Source organism: Musca vetustissima, unplaced genomic scaffold (assembly GCF_032173495.1).
Source record: "Musca vetustissima isolate MV318-11 ecotype Yass unplaced genomic scaffold, APGP_CSIRO_Mvet_v1 utg52276, whole genome shotgun sequence".
Lineage (NCBI taxonomy): Eukaryota > Metazoa > Arthropoda > Insecta > Diptera > Muscidae > Musca > Musca vetustissima.
In genome coordinates this window covers 17,611-26,415 of record NW_026885026.1, presented here as the reverse complement: position 1 = coordinate 26,415, position 8,805 = coordinate 17,611, and positions in this window count along the sequence as shown.

Below are 8,805 nucleotides of genomic sequence, written 5' to 3'. Positions count from 1 at the left end.
GATATTCTGTAGATCTTCCTTCTATTCTATAAATAGGAAATATTGTACAGTTTTTTGTTAATCTAATTTACTACAACATTCTTTGGATAAAAAACGTTATAAAGTCCTGCTACGGAATATAGACATTTTAAGGTGTTCTAGGGATAGAAAACATCTATGTAAATTTTAGTGCAATTGTACACACAAAAAAATGTCTTTTTAGATATTCTATGAATAGAATATATATGACCTTCTATAGATAGAAAACTTTATACAGGCTTCTAAGGATAGAAGACTTTTTACAGGTGTTTTTCGGATAGAATACCTTCCACAGGTCTTCTACGAAAATACGGATAAAAGATCTTCTATGAGTTTTCTACAGATAAAAGACCTTCCACAGGTCTTCCAGGGATAGAATCTCTTTCACAGATCTTCTATAGATAAAAGCCTTCTTAAGATAGAAAACGTTCTACCGATCTTATACAGATAACAAAAAATATAGGCCCTCTACGGAATGTAGACCTCATAAAGACCTTCTTCTATAGATACACAAAATTATACAGATCTCCTATGAAAATAAGACCTCTTATAGGACTCCAAAGGAAGGAAAAACTTCTGCCGATATTTTAAAAAAATAAGATTCTCCCAGACAATTTTTGGACAGATTGCCTTATTCGGAAATAAGATCTTATGCGGATCTTCTACGAATGAAAGACCTTCGACCGGTATTTTTCATATATAAGATCATCCACCGGTTTTCTACGGATAGAAGACCTTCGACAGATATTTTTCGGATAAATCTTGCACAGGGTTTCTACGTATCTTAGATCTTGTATAAGTTTCTATGGATAGAAGACATTTGACAGGACTTTTATAGATATAAGACCTTCTACAGATCATATGTAGATAAAATAACTTCTATAGATTGAAAACTTTCTACATGAATAGTGTTCGATAGACAGGAGATCCGATCGATAAATCGTCTTCAATAGATTGAAAAACTCCTTCAGGTCTTCAATGGCGTAAAAACTTTCAACAGGTCATCTCTAATTTTTTTCAGATATTCTATAGTAAGAAGACCTTCCTAAGTTATTCTATTCCAAGTCGTATATTGATAGAATATCGTCTACAGGACTTGTATTCCACCTCCTTCAAAAGAAGATATCCTGCAACTCTTCTACAGGATATCTGGGTAGTTGGGTAGTTGTTCTAAGCCCTTCTACAACTATAAAGCCTTCTACAGAACTTTATTTAGAACATAATCAACAGGTCATCTATAACTACAAGATCTCCTAAGGGTCATACAAACATATTAAACCCTCTTCCAAGAATAGAAGACCATATGCTGATCGTCTATGGGCACAATACACTATACAGGTCCTTTTCGGTACACGATCCGAATGTTTCTGGGTAGTTTTCCTAGACCTTCAACAACTAGAAGGTCTTCTACAGAACTTTATTTAGAACACAATCAACAGGTCCTCAATAACTACAATATCTCCTAAGAGTCATACATACATATTAGACCCTCTTCCATGAATAGAAGACCATCTACTGATCTGCCGTAGGCAGAATACATTCTACCGGTCCTTTTCGGTACAATTTCCGAATGTCTTCTTTGAAAAAAAAAAGAAATTTTCAAGTCTTCTGCGGACCTTATATATATATAAAAGATCTTATACGAAACTTCTATTGCAAAAATACCTTTCACTGGGCTAGTAGACTCATCAGATTTTCTTCAATTAGGAGAGCTTCTTAAGAAGAAGACCTTTTACAGCTATTTTATAACTCGAAGATATGTTTCAATTCTTCTATACCCCGAAGACCTTCTGCAGGTCAATCAGAGTGAAGTCCATGTCTTCTATGTATAGAAGAACATATACATACTTTTTGAGAACAATCTACTGGCCTTATATGAACAGAATACTTAATAAAGATCCTTCATTGAACACTTTCCAAATGTCTTCTTTTGGTAGAAAAAAATCTTCAATTTCTTTATTGATTAATATCTATTAAAAACTATATGGACCTTATATACAGAATAACATACACATATTCTATGAACAGAAGACCATTAAGGGGACCCCCACCCCATTCTAGGGGTCAAAAATTTTTTTGATTTAATTCGATTCTACACTAATTCAAGAATGTCTCTACAAAATTTCAATTGAAAATCTTAAGAACTCTTGAAGATATAGCCGATTTATTGTGTCAGCATCAAGTGAGGGCTAAAGGGCTTCTCAAACTTTAAACGCGTTTTTCTCTTTTGCGAATGGCGGACACGATAACTCAAAAACTAATAACCCAATCGATTCCAAATTTTTACACGTTTCTCTGTGAGTGTATAGCATTCGTATGAACAAGGAAAATATAAAATATAGATAGAAATCAACTCAAAGTGTCTTTAAAATATAGAATACTTTCTAAGAGTCAATAATGGATATGGAACGTTCAACAGTTCTTCCATGTATAGAACTGCTTCAAATAAGTTTGTAGGGATAGAAATCCTCCTATATTCGTCCATAGACATGCATATATAATTTTTATTTGAAAATATCTCCCGACAAACCTCTCTCTTATATTTCCTAACACAAAAACCCCCCATTCATATCCATACCATATAACTCCTTAAGCAATAATCACTATGGCCATTTTGTCATTCATTCAGTTCTGTTCAGTCAGTCAGTCGATCATAGCAGCATTGTCAAATCTCTTAAAGAGACTCCCTACGGAAATATATTCATTAAATGTAACAACTGCTGAAACATTCCATTCAATTCTTCTTCTATCACTACTACTACTAGCACTATACTACAAATTCATTGCCGCAGCACGCACAATACATACGCACTCAAAAAATGAATTCTTCGAAGTACCAAGTATGTATGTGAAATTGTATTTTTGCTGAGAAAAGCAAAAGCAATTAAAATCAACAGCTACAAAAGGGTGGATTGGGTGCATAGTGATGTACAAAAAAAAATTGATATTAACAGGATCATATCGGTTTTGTCTTACAAATCGAATTATAAAATATAAAATTCACGGGAACAGGATTGACAGTAAATGCTTAAATACTAATTTATGGATTAGGATTCGAAACCGAATTCCATTCAATATTTAATGGTTATAGTAATAATTTGAGCAAAGTGTTTTTGGATTAATTTGTTCAGCTAAGTATTGAAATATTGCAAAACCCGGTTTTAGAAATTTCATTTTCGGTTCGTTTGAAACCTCTAATCTCTGAGTAAATAGTTTTACTTCATACAGTGTATATCTAAAATATTAGAATTGTATGTATTACTAACCTATTTTATGAAAAAATATGATACATTTATGTAGAATTCCTCTTTGAGTTCTGTTGTGGTAACTAATCCTTTCTATTTCATATTTCAATTATGCGTGCATATAGATACCAAGCAACGGCTCTGATAGACTTGAACATGGCGAAGCCCAGGCTCATATTACTCCCTCCACGTTGTACAGAACAGGTGCAGTTATCGCTTTGGCGGATGTTCAAAGCCGATATTATTGCCTTACAGTAAATGCGATGTAAAGGGACAGGGGTAAGTAAATCAGACGATTACGCACTGTATTATAGCTGTCATGAAACGAGACATGGATTTGGCTGCGGATTTATGGTCAACAGGAGAATAAAAGACCTCGTCTCCAGATTCATTTTTTTAGTAGATGAGCGAATTGCTATAATCCGCATAAAAACGAAGTTCTTCTACATCAGTCTTATTTGCGCCCTTGCTCCGACCGAAGGCAAAGATGAGCAGACCAAAGACATATTTTACGAGCGCCTTGAAAAAGCATATGAACGCTGCCCTGGCCATGACATTAAAATTCTGATAGGAGATTTTAATGCAAAAATCTTAACGGAAAATATCTTTGGCCCAACCGTCGGAAAATTCAGCCTTCATGGAGAAACATCCGACAACGGCATGAGGTTGATTGACTTCGCGGCAGCAAAAAACATGGTAGTTAGCTGCACCAGATTCAATCATCTCGATATACACAAGGCCACCTGCGTATCTCCCGATTAAAACAACGAGAAATCAAAATGATCATGTTGTGATATATGGAAGCCATCCATCCAGTGATTTAGATGTTCGAACGATCCGAGGAGAATTGGCCACTCCCTACAAACTGCAGCAAAAGCAACACTTGGGTACCAAAAACCACCACCAAGAAACCCATGGTAAGAGTGTCGTAATGCTACTGATCTGGAAACCCCATCGTATAGGGCAACCCTGCAGACAGTAGCAACACGTAATGTGATAGAGAATTATCGGAAGAAAAGGAGAGAGGAGAAACGTATTTTCAGAAAAAAGAAAAGAAAAACGTGAACGTGATCAAATCGAGATGTACAGGAGTCAGAATGAAGTCCGCAAATTTTACCAACGAGTAAAACACCAAACCGAAGGCTTTAGTGCAGGCACATCCTCCATTACAGATGAAGATGGAAACCTGGTGACAGATACAGACAGCGTGTTGAGGATCTGGAAGCAGCATTTTAATAAGGTTCTGATATCAAATAGTGGCGGTATAGAACGTATACCACCTAGCCAAGATGAGGTCAGAATGCTGGTCAGGAGCATGATTAGTACAATTTGGTTAGAGGAATGCATGCCCAATGATTGGAATCTCAGCATCCCGTTTCCCGTGCACAAAAAAGGAAACAAGACGATATCTGCCAGCTATAGAGGAATAAGTCTCCTTCCCATCGCATATAAAGTGCCAGCGCGTGTGTGAACTACTGAAGCCAATGGTCAATATTGGACCATACCAATGCGGCTTCAGGACTGGTAAATCCACCATTGACTAGATCTGCGCCAGTTCCTGAAAAAGACTCTCAAAAACAGGCGACAGTTTAACATCCTGCCGACGACATTGACATAATGGGTCGAATATTGCGAGCGGTAACATCCACCTTTGAACGAATTGAGAAGGAGTCTGCCAAAGTGGGACTGGCAATAAATGGCGAAAAGACCAAGCTGATGGTATCAACACGCAAGGCGTCCAGGAGACTCGGACCAACTGTGGAACTTGAAAACTAAAGATTCGATTTTATATACCTCGGTACCGCCATAAACAAAACTAATAACATCAGCTTTGAAATCCGAAGGAGAATAGTGTTGGCCAACAGATGCTACTATGGTCTGAGTAAGCAACTCAAAAGCCACCTCTCGTCAAACTCACCACCTCTCGCCAAACTCACATTCTACAAGACGCTGATATTACCGTGCTGTTCTAGGGATCTTAAGAATGAGTACTTGCGCAAGCGGATGAGGCAGCTCTTGGAGTGTGAGAAAAAATTCTCCGGAAGATCTATGTGCGTCAACGGTGAATATCGCCGTCGAATGAACCATGAGCTATACCATATATTCTTGGACATCGATATAGTCAGACGAATCGAGCTGCAGCGACTACGTTGGCTAGACCATGTTGTGAGAATGGATAAAGATGCCCCAGCTCAAAAGGGCATATAAAAGCGAACCAAGTTGTGGTTCACGCAGAAAAGGAAGGCCACGAATCAAATGGGAAGATCAAGTAGAAGACAAAATTTCGGAAAATGGTCTTTCAAATTGGATGAGATGCACACTTGGAAACCTTTTTTAAGCTCGGCTTATGGAGCAACCGTTCTGTCATAAGCCAGCTGTTCTTAGGGTATCTGACATATTCTCGGAACAGTTTTATTGACAAATATGCGACTTTTTTTCAATGGAACGACTTATTGAGGAATGTTCTAGCGGAATGTTCGAATTTTCTTTAATTGTGATTATCATAAGATGCCATTGTTCCATACAGAAAAATACACTCAACTGAAATGAGACACCTTTACTTAATCTATACTAATGAAAGAGTAAAGTGATTGACTGACTGACTGATTTAACGATTCATCAACGCCCAGACGAAACGGCTGAAGCTAGAATTTTGAAATTTTGGGTGAGGGTCACTCTTGGCCCAAATGTGACAGATAAGGCTGGGTTTTTGGAAATTCGTACTAGAAGGGTGCGAAAAGTACTAAATATGATATAATTTGTATTTGGCGAACCAGTAGAGCTAGAACTCTGAAATTTGGATTGAGGGTCACTGATGGAGTGTAGGATAGATGTACCAAAGGGTTTTTGGAAATTCGAACTACAACTATCCGAAATGTACGAAAATGTACTAAATTTGGTACAATTCTGTAGCATGAGAACGGATAGAGCTAAAAACTTGAAATTTGGAATGCGAATTAGGGTTGGGAAGTAGGGTCGATATAAGGAGATGGTTTTGAAACCGTGTACTCATGTGTACGAAAAGTACTATATGGTACTATATTTGGTACAAATTTGATTTGGAGGTACAAATGGAGCTAGAATCCTGAAAATTGAAAGTAACATTACCGTCGGAGTATAGGATTGTGATATGTACGTAGTTTTGTGTACGAAAAGTACTAAATCGTACTATAATTGGTACAATTTGGATTTGGGTGAACCGATAGAGCTGAAACAATGAAATTTGGATCATTGTAGGGGTGTAGGATTGGGGTCAGGACTCAGTTTAAGACATTATTACTTATGGGTACTAAATTTGGTACAATTTAAATTTTAGGTGAACCAATTGAGCTAGAAGCATAAAACTTGGAGTCAGGATCACTGTCGAGGTGTAAGATTGAGATATGTAAGAAGTTTTAAAATTTTGTACTAATGTGTACTAAATTTGGTACAATTTAAATTGTGGGTGAACCGATGGAATCGGGATCCTCAAACTTGGATTTAGGATCACTGTGGGGGTGTAGGTTTGAGTTAAGTAAGAAGTTTTGGAAATTCGTACAACTGTGTACTAAATTTGGTACAATTTGAATTGTGGGTGAACCGATAGAGTTGGAATCCTGAAATTTAGATTTTGGAGCACTGTGGGGGTGTTGGTTTGGGTTAAGTTGGAAGTTTTTGAAATTCGTACTAAATGGTACTAAATTTGGTACAATTTGAATTTTAGGAGAACCAATAGAGCTAGAATTATGAAATATGAAGTCAGGATCATTGTTGAGGTGTAAGATTGAGATATATAGGAAGTTTTAAAAATTTGTACTAATGTGTACTAAATTTGGTACAATTAGATTTTGGAGCACTGTGGAGGTGTTGGTTTGGGTTAAGTTTGAAGTTTTTGAAATTCGTACTAAATGGTACTAAATTTGGTACAATTTGAATTTTAGAGCTAGAATCATGAAATTTGGAGTCAGGATCACTGTTGAGGTGTAAGATTGAAATATGTAGGAAGTTTTAGAAATTTGTACTAATGTGTACTAAATTTGGTACAACTAAATTGTGAGTAAACCGATAAAGTTGAAATCATGAAATTTTGATTTAGGATCACTGTGGGGGTATAGGGTTTGGGTATATAGGAAGTTTTAAAAATTTGTTCGAAGTGTACCAAATTCGGTAGAATTTAAATTGTGGGTGAAGCGATAAAGTTTGAATCCTGAAATTTTGATTCAGGATCACTGGGGAGGTGTAGGATTGGAGTATGTAGGAAAATTTGGAAATTGGTACTAATGTGTACTAAATTTTGTACAATTTGAATTGTGGGTGCAATCCTGAAATTTTGATTTAGGAACAATGTGGAGGTGTAGGATTGGGGTATGCAGGATGTTTTGAAAATTGGTACTACTGTGTACTAAATTTGGTACAATTTTAATTGTTGGTGAACCGATAGAGTTGGAGTCCTGAAATTTTGATTTAGGATCACCGTAGGATTGATTTAGGGTATGTAGGAAGTTTTGGAAATTGGTACTTTATGTACTAAATTTAGTACAATTTGATTATTAAGATTTTACCTAATTCATGATTTTAATTGGATTGCATGATGTAGGTAGTAATGGAAATTTTTACTTATGTGTTCTAAGTGGTACTAAATGTGATACAAATTTAGGTGAACAGATAGAATCCTGAAATTTGGAATTAAGATTGGGGTATGTGGGAAGTGTTTGAAACTCGTACTTATGATTTTTAAAGTACTTATGATTTTTGATGTGTACTAAATGATACTCAATTTGTATTTGGGTGAATCTACATTTGATTTGTTTTCAAAATAAGAATTACAAGAGTACAAATGGTAAAAAATTACACCAAATTTAGTATAGAGGTAGATTTCTGTTGCGGTCGGAATGGGTGTGTAGTGTTGATTTGAAAACATACTATGGCAGAAAATACGTACAAAATGGTTCTAAAATTTTAATAATGGTCGATATAGGGTTTTAAATACATCCCACATTCGCTAACGAAGTAGCGGGTATATGCTAGTTTTAAATAAAAATGAAAGGTGATCTTCGATTTCTATAACCAATGTCTCATTTTGTTCATGGGATATGCGGCTTTTCGTGGAAATGATAAGACTTGCAGATCAAAAAGTCAAACCCCCCAACGTTCATGTGTTTAAATAACCCCAATATAAATGTTCATGACTGGTTCAATTATCAGTGTGTTGAAGCTCCTACCCCAAGACAATCTACAATGACATAGTTCTCATATACAGATCCCTGGCGTACTTAATAGATTTTCACTTGTTTGTCTGGGATAATGGACTTGAATCGTCCATCTTAATAAGCTACATATACATGACGCTGTTTTTGATAGAATTTTCATAGTTTTAATAATTTTTCTGAACTACTCAACTACGCGGACCCAATACTGTATGTTCGCAAGTTAAAATTACTTTTGCCACTACAACAGAAGATAGGAAAATGCCCTCAGTAATGTATCAACTGGAAACCCATATAAATTCAACGGAGAACAAATTTGTTTGTTTCTCCGTGTGTGTGCGAATATGTGTGTCAGG